General features: G+C 43.5%; 1 protein-coding gene across 10 annotated transcripts in view; it reads right to left on the reverse strand.

The window, feature by feature from the left end:
* The window catches only part of SETD4 (SET domain containing 4), a 434,330-nt gene that overhangs the window by 336,357 nt on the left and 82,815 nt on the right, over positions 1-15,158 (reverse strand). For all 10 annotated transcript variants that reach the window (XR_014294474.1, XR_014294475.1, XR_014294476.1 and 7 more), the window contains one exon: positions 13,431-13,575. The gene's annotated coding sequence lies outside the window, so the exon portion shown is untranslated. The remainder of the gene's footprint in view (positions 1-13,430; positions 13,576-15,158) is intronic.

A 15,158-nucleotide genomic window follows, 5' to 3' on the forward strand; every position in this document is an offset into this window, starting at 1 on the left:
ACCACCATCATCAATACTGAGTACTATAAGCCTTCTTTTTTTTTTTTTTTGCGGTACGCAGGCCTCTCACTGCTGTGGCCTCTCCCGTTGCGGAGCACAGGCTCCGGACGCACAAGCTCAGCCGCCATGGTTCACGGGCCCAGCCACTCCGCGGGGCACGAACCCGTGTCCCCTACATCGGCAGGCGGACTCTCAACCACTGCGCCACCAGGGAAGCCCTGTTAGCCTTCTTAATACGTGTAATCTCATGGAGAAAATGCTATTTCATTGTTTTAATTTGTATTGATTTGATTATCAGTAAGGATAAGCATCTCTTCTGCTTATAAACTATGTATACTTTTTCTTCTATGAATTGCTTTTTCATAACCTTCGTCCATTTTAAATTGGATTGTTAATCGCTTGCTTACTGATTTGTAGGCACTTAGACACTTCTTATATTAACCTTTCTAATTACATATGGTGAATATTTTTCCCAGCTTGATATGCTTTTTTTAAATTGGGTTATATAGCTTTTAGTTATATAGAAGAGTTTTGTTTCACTGTTATCAAATATGTCATTCTAAACCATTTGACTTCTGGGCCATACGTCATTTTTTTTAACTGCTTTGTTCACTCCAACATAATGAAAATATTTCCTATGCTCTTACTAGTATTTTAAAGATTTTTCTTAATGTTTAGATCTATAACTATTTCAGATTCACTTTTGTATGTGATATAAGTTAAAGATATAACTTTCTTTTTAAATGTTTTATTTCTTAAATCTTAGCTTATTTTTTAATTTTACCAAATTACAGCCAGATGTGTAAACATAATTCGTTCAATAATTTATCCTTTCTTCACTGATGTAAAATGCCTCCTTTATCATATACCAATTCTCCATGTACAGTTGAAGGCTTTACGAGCAAAGACTAAGGTTTTCAGGAGAAGAAGCAATTCTGCCCAAGACTGCAACACGGAAACCCTGGCTGAGTCTCCAGCCTGCCTGGTCTGCCCTGCGGAGTCTGGACTCAGGACAGTAACATCAGCTCTCAGTATCCTGTTCATCTCTTGGTCTACTCCTGGGCTAGCATCTCACTCTTTTAATTACTGTAACTTTATAGTTCATTTTCACATCCAGACTCCTTCATGCTTCTTTTTGAAAAGTTTCTTGACTCTTCTAGAACATTTGCTTTTCCAGATTAACTTTACAATCAAATCTGCGATAGTACAATCATATACTTTCTGCCTTGGAAGATTTCCTCTCTTCCTGCATCCAAAGTACACTAACTAGGCCTCTTTTGTGTGTTGGCCATCGTATGTAGGGACCACTCTTGCAATGGTTCCAAGCATCAGAGAGCCTCAATCTAAGATGACATAGACTAATAAATAATACATTTCCACCGCAGTGGGGGAAATAAAGGATGACGTGGATGTCCAAAGAAGGTCACCTAACCCAGATTTCATGTCAGAAAAGATTCCATAATAGGTGATATCTAAACATTGACATAAATAATATTAGGAGTTGGACAGGAAAAACAGACAGAGGAGAGTATTTCGGGAAGACAGAAGAGCAGGGCAGTGAGGAAGAGAAGGCACATTGAGCCACAAGACCTGAAATGTCCAATGTGACTAGAACATGGCGGCCACGACCAGGGGCCTAACAAGCTCCATGAAGACATCTGTGTTCTTTCCCAAGAGCAATGAGCTGCCTTAAAAAATGGTTGGACAGAAGAGAGTAAAGGAAATGAGTCAGAGTCATTGAACAGTCACTGAGTGCCCAAGCATCCCCTCTTTTCCCAGTGAACTGCAGCACTGTCACAGGGGGCAGAACCATTGACCAGCGCTGGCCAATGGGCTGTGAGTGGAAGTGATTGACAGCATTTCCATGCCAAAGTATTTAAAAGCTGACCCTCCCACCCTGGTTGCCCCAGCAACCTGGAAGCCACATACAGAGATCTTAGCTTCCTTATATGGAAGTGGCCTGGATCACCAGGTCCCTGAGTGGAGGACAGTGCCCACCTGACCCACACCAGAATTTTCATGAGCAAGAAAGAACTCTTTATTGTGTAAGCCATGGAGTTCTAAGGTTTCTTTATCACTACAGTACAGTCTGGTGCTAACCTGACTAAGAAAGTCTCCAAATACAATCTGATGACAGGGGATCCAGCTTCTCAGAGCTCCCCAACACCACTGCGAGTCCTTGTCTTCAGAAGCTGAGAATACTCCTTCCTCTTTGGGGGAGAAAAGGACTAATATCAGCAAGGCCGTCGCTATGCCTTCTCGGGGGTTTACAAGCTACTCCGTTGATGAACACTTTGCTCTACTGAGCAGGCGTGAGATGCTCCCTGCACAGAGAATGTTAAGTGATCTGCAGTTTTCCACTCCCTCTCCCCTGCTTCATGGTCGTACCTTTCTTTCTTATGTCCCCTTGTTCTTTCATCCCTGGCCTTTTTCCTATCTTTCTTCAGCAGTGAGATGGTGCTGGCTGATAAATCAAGGGTGGCCACGTGGCAGCTACGGCCACAAGCGAGGTCCTAACCTCCAGCCCCGCCGCACCTCCAAGAGGGGGGACAGCCTCCCTACCACTGCTGCTGCAGGCACAGCAACCCAAGTTCAAATCCAGCCCAGTCTCCTTCCTCTTTGTATGCAGTTTGAGAGTTTCTTAACTTCTCTTAGATTTCATTTCCTATTCTGCAAAACGAGGATAATGATACTTACTTGAGAGTCTTACGGGGGTTATAGGAAAAAACAAATGTAACGTTCCCAGCACAGTGCCTGGCGCAGAATATGAATTTCCTAAAAGTCTGTTTCCTTTGCCCTTTCTCCTGAGGGAGAAACCGACTCCCCTCAGATCTCCATGGCTTAATCCTACATCTATCTATGTCAGCCTTTTGATGGGCAAAACTGCACTCTTAGGTCTGTGGAGGATACAAATGATCAGACAATGTAGCTGAGGAGGCCAGAGGTACTCATAGGGAAAAGTTAACAGGTTAATTATTAATTAGATGTGGAAATACCCGAGGTTTAATATAAGCCATAAGCGCTAAAGAAATCCAGAGAAAGGAGAGACATGCTTAGGCTCCTGGGATTGAGGCTAAGGATTCAACGCAGGGAGACGGGGATAAAGCAGCAGCTCCTGCTTTCCCAAAGGCCGGGTCTCCCATCTCTGGGTCAGCATCCACTCTAGTTCAAGACGGGCTTCAGATTGATAGCTGTCCCAATGATGACAGAGCTGGAGAGACATTTTCGGACAGGCTCTGTCCACTCACAGCAGATACACCTCTGGGTACTACCTACTGATTCGGGAGGGTATAACAAATAAACTTTTGAATGGATGTGCCCACCCTACAAAAGACTTTAGAGGGTCCCCTCTGTGTAAGGTACAAGGGTGGTCACTCCAAAGGCTATTCTTTATATCAAAGGCGGGGACTATGCCGGGTAACCTTGCCGAGCCATAACCTAACACCAGCACCAGGCAACCAGAGGTTATTTACAGACTATCACAGGAGGTTCCCATGGCTCTGCAAACATGCCTACAAATGCCCTCAAACTTCTAGATAGGCGGGGTCAGCTCCTGATTGGAATGACACTGTCAGCTTACTCAGCTGCACGTGTGCTTTAGCCGGGACGTACAGTTCCTTTCAAAAATCTCACAAAGGGGCTTCCCTGGTGGCGCAGTGGTTGAGAGTCCGCCTGCCGATGCAGGGGACACGGGTTCGTGCCCCAGTCCGGGAGGATCCCACATGCCACGGAGCGGCTGGGCCCGTGAGCCATGGCCGCTGAGCCTGCGGGTCCGGAGCCTGTCCTCTCACAACAGTGAGAGGCCCGCGTACCGCAAAAAAAAAAAAAAAAAAAAAAAAACTCACAAAGGTGGGGATCATTTAGTAAATGTATAGAAATCTCAAATCACTACTGTGTGAACCTGGGACCAACATAGCGTTGTAGGTCAATTATACTTCAAATTTTTTAAAGAAAGAGAGAAAAGAAAGGATGTCATCACAGTATTCTAGGTTCTGTCTGCAGTGAACAATATTTACATAATTAGAATGTTGCAAACACTAATTACTGGCATAATTAAAAGTATGTTAATTTGGGGGAAAGAATGAGGAAGGAGAGGTAGAGGTATTAAACCTTCATCTCTTATAACACTGATAAATTTAAAACGTGCTTTTTTCTTTTTTTTATTGTGTCTATACAAGACAATAAATGTTAACTAAACCTACTGTGGTCGTCATTTACAATATATATAAATCAAACCATCACACTGTACACCTTAAACTTATAGAGCAATGTGTGTCAATAGTTTCTCAATAAAACTGGGGGAAAAAAATCTAACAAAGCTCCAGCCACCACTCCCAAAGGAAAACATGAATTTTAGTGTGATCCGATCGTATTAAGTATGCAAAAAAATGCAAAGTTGCATTTTACATCCACTAGCTGAAGACTCTCACATCAAGTGGCATATTCAAAGGCCAGCATAAAACCAAAACAAATGAATAGTGACTAGGTTAAAATGTTCACTTCTGCTTCTTTTCAGAGCCCTCTGGGGACATGGAAATGTAAGGGAATAACAGGTTGATTGTTCCTTAGACTTTAAGGTAAACACAGGCCAACAGTGTGACACAGCTACCAAAAAAACAAATGAGATCTCAGGATGGATAAATTAATAGAAGTATAGTGTCATAAGCAAAGGAGGTGACGGATCTCTGTACATGAACAATGTGCGGGGTCTATATTGCTACTGGACAACTCCTGCAGGAGGTGAGAGTGTTCTCCCTTCGCATCAGAGAGCAGTGAGGACATTCAGACAGGAGACGATAAGGCAACGTAAACACCAGTGTCATCTTGAAACACTGCAAGGACCTCAGTATGAAGAGAGCTGGATTTTTTTCATGTAGTTTCAAAGGGCAACTGAGACCAAAAGACAAAATTGAGAGGGAGACAATTTTTAGCCAAATGTGAAGGAGACCTTTCCAACAATGAAGGCTGTTCAAAAACTGGAACAGTCTCAGGAGGTGGTGGGCCTCCTTGCACTGACGCTTTCCTACAAAGGTGTCTTCCCACGTTTTTGGCTGCATGAAAATTTAGAGGAACATGAGATTCTTCAACTTTCAAGGCAGGTTTTGTAGAAAGCATCTGTTAGGACAGAGAGTTTAGGTTGGGTGGCCTCAAATGACTGCATAGAAGCTAACCAAAAATTCTTGCTTCCTCAGATATTATTTTCCCTCATTACAAAGGTTAAGAATTTCCCGGGTCAGATTTTAAAGGGGCATTTAATCGGGTCATTAAAGTTCAGTCCTCTTCCCAACTGGCAAGTCCTGTGCTCACTGGCCTTTGTGCGGCTCTGCCCTCTCCTCTCCCACCCCAAAGTCACACCCTCACTCTTGCTGAAAGCTGTGGACTCTAAATCTCATCATGTATAATGCAGAAAGGGAATCATTGATTTTGTTCTGATTAGTCATCATAATGCTTTTCTCTTATATGTACTTAATCACTGTGGTTTCTCCAAGAATGGAAAGCTTTCCTTTCTACGGGAGAATCTAAATAGCTCTCTAAACAGACAGCAGCTGAGCAAACAGTGCAGAGAATTTCGGTGCCCTGTGATGAGAGCCACCACACCCTCAGCCAAGGCCAAGCAGCTCCTGGCACGGCAGCCAAATTACAAATAGCTGCGGAGTGATTCCTTTTGATCAACGGTGGATGCTTCCATTTCTTACAAGAATGTTCCATCCAGCTTTGTGGTTAGTCACAAAGCCTGAAAATGATAAATGTACTAGAGAATCAGCCAGTGTTTCCCTTCCAGGACTAGGACCAGACGGAGCCCGGGCAGCACCACTGCAGCAGGAAATAGCCGCACAGCTGGCCCCCTGGCAAGGGGCCGGCATGAAATGCTTCTCCCTGGAGTCCTCATTTCTCCGCAGCCTTCACTGCGCACCCTGCCTGGCCCGCTCTGCCTGTCTGTGCCCAGTGATCAGGCCTTCCATACTTTGCAATCTTAAGCACAGGAAACGCACAAGTCAGCACCCACAAAAGCGCACATCGCCTCTTGCTCCTAAGGAGAATTCCCAGCAGCTGTTTAACAGGGTATATGCCCACTCACATTATCTAATTGCTGAGGCAGGATGAGATGGGGTGGAAAAAAACAAACAAAAAAAGGAATGAATGACTCCTGTGAGACTGCAGACTGTTGAATAATAACCAGTTGGCATTCTTCCCTTAAGTAATGTTCTAGTGTCGGGGGTGGGGAGATGTAGGTTTGAGAAGTGTTGCAGCCTCCTCGTGTTCTAGGGGAAGAGGGCTGGCCAGGGGCTTTTGCTAAATAGAGAGGCTCCTTGGGGCTGGCTCTGGGAGGACTATTTCCAGCTCAAAGCACCAGGGGATGCTGCAGCAGAAGGAAGGGATAGGAGATTACAGTGTCTTCAAGGCCAAGGCCACCTGAGGTCTGACTCTGGGCATGGTCAGCCTCCCAGAGGAGGCCACAATGAACTTGAAGCCTGTCTCCTTGGGGGCAGGACTGCTTGGCTTCTTGCTTTGTGGGAGAAAGTATGAAGCCTTGTCTTTAATTTGCATTTTCTCATTAAGTGGAGTCAAGCCCTTTTACATCTGTGGATAGTGTGGTTGCCTTGATGGGGTAGTGTCTTTACATTCCAAATTCCAAATTACCAGCTACAAACACACTTTCATTTATTTGCCATCTGTCTTTACACAGCCTGGAACACACTCAAAGGAAGCTGAGCCTCATGCTGTAAAATCATTATTTTTCCCAGGTTGTGCCGAGCTCAGGCTACAGAACCCTGACCGCATTACTAAAGTTGGGTCTACCCGGGCCAGGTCTTACTGCTGAACATTGACCAGAGGCTTTTAAATACAGGACATGGTGAGGGAAGTTTATAGAAGTACAATCCTACCTCAAGAAACAAGAAAAATCTCAAATAAACAATCTAACCTTACACCTAAAGCAATCAGGCAAAGAAAAACAAAAAACCGCCAAAGTTAGCAGAAGGAAAGAAATCATAAAGATCAGATCAGAAATAAATGAAAAAGAAATGAAGGAAACAATAGCAAAGATCAATAAAACTAAAAGCTGGTTCTTTCAGAAGGTAAACATATTGATAAACCACTAGCCAGACTCATCAAGAAAAAAATGGAGAAGACAAATCAATAGAATTAGAAATGAAAAAGGAGAAGTAACAACTGACACTGCAGAAATACAAAGGATCATGAGAGATTACTACAAGCAACTTTATGCCAATAAAACGGACAACCTGGAAAAAACAGACAAATTCTTAGAAAAGCACAACCTTCCCAGACTGAACCAGGAAGAAATAGAAAATACGAACAGACCAATCACAAGCACTGAAATTGAAACTGTGATAAAAAATCTTCCAACAAACAAAAGCCCAGAACCAGGTGGCTCCACAGGCAAACTCTACCAAACATTTAGATAAGAGCTAACACCTATCCTTCTCAAACTCTTCCAAAATACAGCAGAGGAAGGAACACTCCCAAACTCATTCTACGAGGCCACCTGGACACCCGGACACCAAAACCAGACTAACATGACACAAAAAAAGAAAACTACAGGCCAATATGACTGCTGAACATAGACGCAAAAATCCTTAATAAAATACTAGCAAACAGAATCCAACAGCACATTAAAAGGATAATTCACCATGATCAAGTGGGGTTTATTCCAGGAATGCAACGATTCTTCAATATACACAAATCAATCAATGTTATACACCATATTAATAAACTGCAGGATAAAAACCATATGATCATCTCAATAGATGCAGAAAAAGCTTTCGACAAAATTCAACAACATTTATGATAAAAACTCTCCAGAAAGTAGGCATAGAGGGAACTTACTGAACATAATAAAGGCCATATATGACAAACCCACAGCCAACATCATTCTCAATGGTGAAAACCTGAAACCATTTCCTCTAAAATCAGGAACAAGACAAGGTTGCCCACTCTCACCACTGTTATTCAACATAGTTTTGGAAGTTTTAGCCATGCAACCAGAGAAGGAAAAGAAATAAGAGGAATCCAAATCAGAAAAGAAAAAGTAAAACTGTCACTGTTTGCAGATGGCATGATACTACATGTAGAGAATCCTAAAGATGCTACCAGAAAACTACTGGAGCTAATCAATGAATCTGGTAAAGTAGCAGGATACAAAATTAATGCACAGAAATCTCCTGCATTCCTACACACTAATGATGAATAATCTGAAAGAGAAATTAAGGAAACACTCTTATTTACCACTGCAACAAAAAGAATAAAATACCTAGGAATAAACCTACCTAAGGAGACAAAAGACCTGTATGCAGAAAACTATAAGACACTGATGAAAGAAATTAAAGATGATACAAACAGATAGAGAGATATACCATGTTCCTGGAATGGAAGAATCAACATTGTGAAAATGACTATACTACCCAAAGCAATCTGTAGATTCAATGCAATCCCTATCAAACTACCAATGGCATTTTTCACAGAACTAGAACAAAAAATCTCACAATTTGCATGGAAACACAAAAGACCCCAAATAGCCAAAGCAATCTTGAGTAAGAAAAATGAAGCTGGAGGAATCAGGCTCCCAGAGTTCAGACTATACTACAAAGCTACAGTAATTAAGACAGTATGGTACAGGCACAAAAACAGAAATATAGAGCAATGGAACAGGATAGAAAGCCCAGAGATGAACCCACGCACATATGGTCACTTTATCTTTGATAAAGGAGGCAAAAATGTACAATGGAGAAAAGACAGCCTCTTCAATAAGTGATGCTGGGAAAACTGGACAGCTACATGTAAAAGAATGAAATTAGAACACTTCCTAACACCATACATAAAAATAAACTCAAAATGGATTAAAGACCTAAAGGTAAAGCCAGACACTATAAAACTCTTAGAGGAAAACATAGGCAGAACACTCTTTGACATAAATCACAGCAAGATCTTTTTTGATCCACCTCCTAGAGTAATGGAAATAAAAACAAAAATAAACAAATGGGACCTAATGAAACTTCAAAGCTTTTGCACAGCAAAGGAAACCATAAACAAGACCAAAAGACAACCCTCAGAATGGGAGAAAATATTTGCAAACAAAGCAACTGACAAAGGATTAATCTCCAAAATATACAAGTAGCTCATGTAGCTCAATATCAACAAAACAAACAACCCAATCCAAAAATGGGCAGAAGACCTAAACAGACATTTCTCCAAAGAAGATATACAGATTGCCAACAAACACATGAAAGGATGCTCCACATCACTAATCATTAGAGAAATGCAAATCAGAACTACAATGAGGTATCACCTCACCCCGGTCAGAATGGCCATCATCAAAAAATCTACAAATAAATGATGGAGAGGGTGTGGAGAAAAGAGAACCCTCTTGAACTCTTGGTGGGAATATAAATTGATACAGCCACTATGGAGAACAGTATGGAGGTTCCTTAAAAAACTACAAATAGAACTACCATATGACCCAGCAATCCCACTACTGGGCATATACCCTGAGAAAACCATAATTCAAAAAGAGACATGCACCACAGTGTTCACTGCAGCACTCTTTACAATAAACAGGACATGGAAGCAACCTAAGTGTCCATCAATAGATGAATGGATAAAGAAGATGTGGCACATATATACAATGGAATAGTACTCAGCCATAAAAAGGAACGGAATTGAGTTATTTGTAGTGAGGTGGATGGACCTAGAGTCTGTCATACAGAGTAAAGTAAGTCATAAAGAGAAAAACAAATACCGTATGAGAACACATATATATGGAATCTAAAAAAAAAAATGGTTCTGAAGAACTTAGGGGCAGGACAGGAATAAAGACAAAGATGTAGACAATGGACTTGAGGACACGGGGTAGGGGGGAGAAGGGTAAGCTGGGACGAAGTGAGAGAGTGGCGTGGACGTATATACACTACCAAATGTAAAATAGACGGATAGTGGGAAGCAGCTGCATAGCACAGGGAGATCAACTCGGTGCTTTGTGACCACCTAGAGGGGTGGGATAGGGAGGGTGGGAGGGAGGCTTAAGAGGGAGGAGATATGGGGATATATGTATATGTATAGCTGACTCACTTTGTTATACAGCAGAAACTAACACACTCTTGTAAGCAATTATACTCCAATAAAGATGTTAAAAAAAAAGATGTTAATAAAAAAAAAAGTCCCCCCATGGGGGCTTCCCTGGTGGCACAGTGGTTGAGAGTCCGCCTGCCAATGCAGGGGACGCGGGTTCATGCCCCGGTCTGGGAAGATCCCACATGCCATGGAGCGGCTGGGAGCCATGGACGCTGAGCCTGCGCGTCCGGAGCCTGTGCTCCACAACGGGAGAGGCCCGCGTATCGCAAAAAAAAAAAAAAAAAAAAAGTCCCCCCAAATAAATAAATACAGGACTTGATAAAAATAGCAGAGCTAGTAAACCCTCCGTGTAAACAGAAAGCTAAATTCTGTGTATATTGATTCCCTTGGGAGGTGACTTAGGCATTAGTGATTTCCACAACTAAGACTCGTGTTTAGCAAGATACTGATACCAACAAGGGGTGAGGCCGGAGCGATAAGGAACTCCCTCCTGTCTCCTCTGATGTCTCCTCTGAAGAGAGGAGAGGAGTCGGCCTAAGCAGGGCAGAATCTGGAGAGACTGGAGGGGGAGGAAGAGAGGGAGGCAGACGGGGGCTTTGTTCGTGGCACAGAAAAGCACAGCCCAGCAGAGAGGGCGCCTGCCTTGGGCACAGGTGATGAACATCCTACGGACACAGATGCTGAAGGCAGCCGAGGAGAAGCAGCAGTCAGTTCCCGCAGAGACCCCTTCCCAGCTTCTCTCCACACTCGGCCCTCCTTCCTTCCTCCTCCAGAGCTTCACTGGGAAGCAGCTCCATCGTGGAGAGGTGGTGAAGCTCCTGGTGCCTGTGTGCTGTCTCTGGACACAGCAGGGAGGCCTCTGGCTGGGGTCAGGGCACCGCGCCGGCGACACTGGCTCAGCCCCACCTCCGTGCCAGACTTCACTTGCTCCACCTGGAGAGCAGCCCCATCCTCTGGTCTGGATCTGTCCCCGTGGACCCTGCGCATCCACTTCTGTGTACCCTGCATCCCAGGACTGACACTGGGCTGTCGCTTTCTTCTTCGCAGGGACCTGACTCTTGGTCTCTCCTTATGAGCTGCTCCAAGTCTTCTTTCTGTATCGATTATAGACCTTCACCAATTGTTTTGGCAGAGGTTGGCTTCCCGTAGATTGATCAATGCCCACAGCAACTTGGCTGAAAACCTGAGTAAAACCCAAAGCTCTGGCTCACTCTCCATCCTCTGTCTTCTGTCAGACAACTATAACCTCCACTGCAGTCAGCGCCCTGTGTGTTCTAGGAGAGGAATCAGTGGGAAGAGGCATTTCTCAACTGGGTTCCAAGCTGGAAACGGTTCCCTTCAGGTGGAACCATAAATACCATGACATGTTGGGAAGGAAAAAACAATAGCTGGCAATGAGATGTGAAGGGGGTGGGAGGATTCCTGCACGACTCCCCAACTTTGAACTTGGAGGACTGGGTAGATGGCAAACGAGGGCAGGAAGACAAAACAGAAGGGGGTGTGAGTGGATATCCACGTGGGATCTCTCCCAAAGGTAACAGCTACCTGGAATGCTGTTAATCATCCCCTTGCTTCATCATATATATGTAGTGATGTGATGGTAAATGTTTAAAAATCAGCTCTCCAAAAATTAAATATGTGCGCATATCCTAATAAGTTTGTTATAAATTGTTTGATAGAAAGGATATATAGCACACAGTTTACAAATAATAAAATACATAATATCCTTATTATAAACCTCTAACATTCAATTGATTCTCACAGAATATTTTTTATTTTTGCCGAACTTTCATAATTGTGACCAACCTATGGTTGCAACAGATGAAGCAATGTAGTTTCAGTATGAAGGTTGGTTGATATTTTTGTTTACATTAACAAGTAATAAGAAAGAAAAATGACAAAGACAAATGGTAGAAAATCACTTTTTTATCAATTATGTGAGCAACTTCTTTGTGGAATCGGATAATAGTTTTCAAATACTGGAAGGCTATTTCCTCAATTTCTGTGCTATTCACAATGTAACAGCCGCAGACATGACAAACATTTCAGTTTAATCTGTTAATCATTATTAACATTTAGTGCGTCATTTTGTTATATCCAGACAATCAACAAAGCAATTACACCCTGATTTGTAGCACTGGCCAATTTCTTTCATATAAATAGTGGCTCATTTCAAGCTACCAAGGTGATGTCACTGAACACTGAATTGGAAAGAGATCATGGTAGCATGCCAGTTTATAGGATTTTTACCATACGGATGCAATAGATATAATAACCTCAAAAGCATAGATAATAGTAAAATAAGTAAGATAATTAGGAGATGATGAGTTAGAATATTTATTACCATTCTCTTTGCTGTAATTATTTTATTGTAAGCTTATATAATTTAATTTTTAATAGCAGCTATGTTTAACAACTGCCTTGCTAAATTCCTGAAAATTTAACTATCGGATCTCACAAGTCAGTTCAAGCCGGCTCTGGCATACCATTGCGTGAATGGCCCAACAATATGTTGTTTAATTTTGTGCTTTATAAAAATGGTACCATGTTGAGATTCCCTAGCGATCCAGTGGTTAGGACTCCATGCTTTTACTGCCAAGGGCCCAGGTTCAACACCTGGTTGGGGAATTAAGATCCCTCAAGCTGCATGGTGCAGCCAAAAACAAACAAACAAAAATGTTACCATGTTGTAGGTAATCTTCTGGGAGTTGCTTTGTCACTCACCATCATGTTACTCTTATCTAGGGACACTCAGCACTATCCTGTCCCCTTGTTCTCAGCTCTGTCACAGGAAGTAGAAGCCTGAGGACCACAACCCCCAGAATCTCTTGCCAACGGGGTTTCTGTTCTATGACCAATGACAGGTGGACGGTGGTACAAGGTGGATTTCACTCTTCCTCAGGCAGCGATGGTGTCTGTGGTAGCCATAGTGGCTTCCTGCAATGCTTCGGTTTCCAAGGAGCACCCCCATCTCTGGATTTCATCCCCTCCCATCCCTTCCAACAATTTTGTAGGACCTGAATTCCTGTACTAAACCCTTCCGACTGGAAATATATAGAATGGTTTCTGGGCTTAGGATTAAAAGACTGGGATTTATCCACGTTGATGCATGTAACCTAGGACCATCTTTTCCACTGTGGTATAACAGGCCACGCTGTGACGGTACCACATAGGATTCTCCACAGTTAGGCTGCATTTTATCTCCTGCCTGCCCACCTTTGATACTTTCAATGCAGCCAGTGTGCCCAGAGGATACTACCACAGGCAACAAGAGACATGCCCCGGTGTTGACCCACACAGTTCTCAGGCTCACTCACTGGACTCCACATTGCTGCGCTTACCTCCTTCTCCATCTCCTTCTGTAGGTGATCCACTGGATCCTGCTTTCCAGCCCGTCAACCTTGGCCAAACATGCTATCATGTATTGAAGGAGGGTCTATTGGTGATAAAGAAGTCCGGTTCCCGTGGGCCAGAACAGGCTCCCAGCTACAGCATGGGAAAAAAAAAATCACATAAGAAAAATGTAGCTTGGGTTAGCACATGTAAGCTTTTATATATGGAATGGACAAATAACAAGGCCCTACTGTATAGCACAGGGAACTATATTCAATAACCTATGATATGGGCTTCCCTGGTGGCGCAGTGGTTGAGAGTCTGCCTGCCGATGCAGGGGACATAGGTTCGTGCCCCGGTCTGGGAAGATCCCATATGCCGCGGAGCGGCTGGGCCCGTGAGCCATGGCCACTGAGCCTGCGCGTCCGGAGCCTGTGCTCCACAACGGGAGAGGCCACAACAGTGAGAGGCCCGCATACGGCAAAAAAAATAAAAATAAATAAAAATAAAATAGCCTATGATAAACCATAAGGGAAAAGAATATAAAAAAAAAGAATGTATATGTATAACTGAGTCACTCTGCTGTATAGCAGAAATTAACACAACACTGTAAACCAAATATACTTCAATTAAAAAATATTGAAAAAAAACATAGCCTATCTGCTCATAGTAAATTACCTTGAGACATAAGTTGACAATAGCATGACAAAACTGGCAACAGCCCGCCCAGATTCACTAGTTAATCAAACCCAGCCAGGACTTTTCCAGAGTGTCCTCCCTGTTCCCATACAACCTGTGCTGAGCTGCTCAGGAGATAAGTTAATTTATTTCTGGGAAGAAGAGAGAAATATTCTCTCCCCTTGCCTGTGGGTTGAAACCCTATCCACCCTTCGAAACCCAGTTCAGATATCTCCTCCTCCATGAAGCCTTCTCAAACGCTACCCATCTGAAATATCCTGCTCTGTATCCTCTGCACCTTGTATATAATTCTTTACACCCTTGAGGGATGGGATAATGTCTTCCCCCCAGACAAAACACGGGCTTGCTTATCACTTACTATAAGAACAGTGGATTCCCCAAGCTCAGCATTCCTCGGCTATGATACAAACCCACTGCACACCGAACATCCACCTGGACCCCTCATATTGCCCCTGTGGGGCTTGGAGGACAAGGGGAACCCAGGTCATCATGACACTCATTCAGTTTGCTCTGCCATGAATAATGAAGTCCCTTGTCTCTGACCCAGGACTCTGTCTTCTGCCAGCATCCAGTGAACCAGTAAGAGGCTAACTCATTAGCTTGTGAGTAAAATCCCAGACCCTTCCCAGATCCAAGACTGAGTCTGTGTCTTATCATCCTTGGGGCTCCAGAGTCTACTACAGGCCTGATCAGTACAATATATGTTTGGAATTTCATCAAGTTGAATGGACTAGACCAAATACCGGGAACTTTTCTTCTACTGAGTACCAGTGAGCCCGGAGTCTCTCAACCTGGGCACTATTAACATTTGGGGCTGGATCATTCTTTGCTGGGTGGAGGGTGGGAGGCGCTGCAGGATGTGCACTACAGGATGTTTAGCAGTATCCCTAGCCTCTACCCACTCTCCAACTGTGGCAACCAAAACCGTCTCCGGACATTGCCAGCTGTGCCCTGAGGAGGCAATACCACTCCCCTTTCTACAGCAAAGAGAACCACTGGTGCAGCCTACCCAGAGGGTAGCGGTGAGAATGGGAAGA

The sequence above is a fragment of the Mesoplodon mirus genome (genome assembly GCF_964341445.2).
Source record: "Mesoplodon mirus genome assembly, chromosome: 6".
Classification (NCBI taxonomy): Eukaryota; Metazoa; Chordata; class Mammalia; order Artiodactyla; family Ziphiidae; genus Mesoplodon; species Mesoplodon mirus.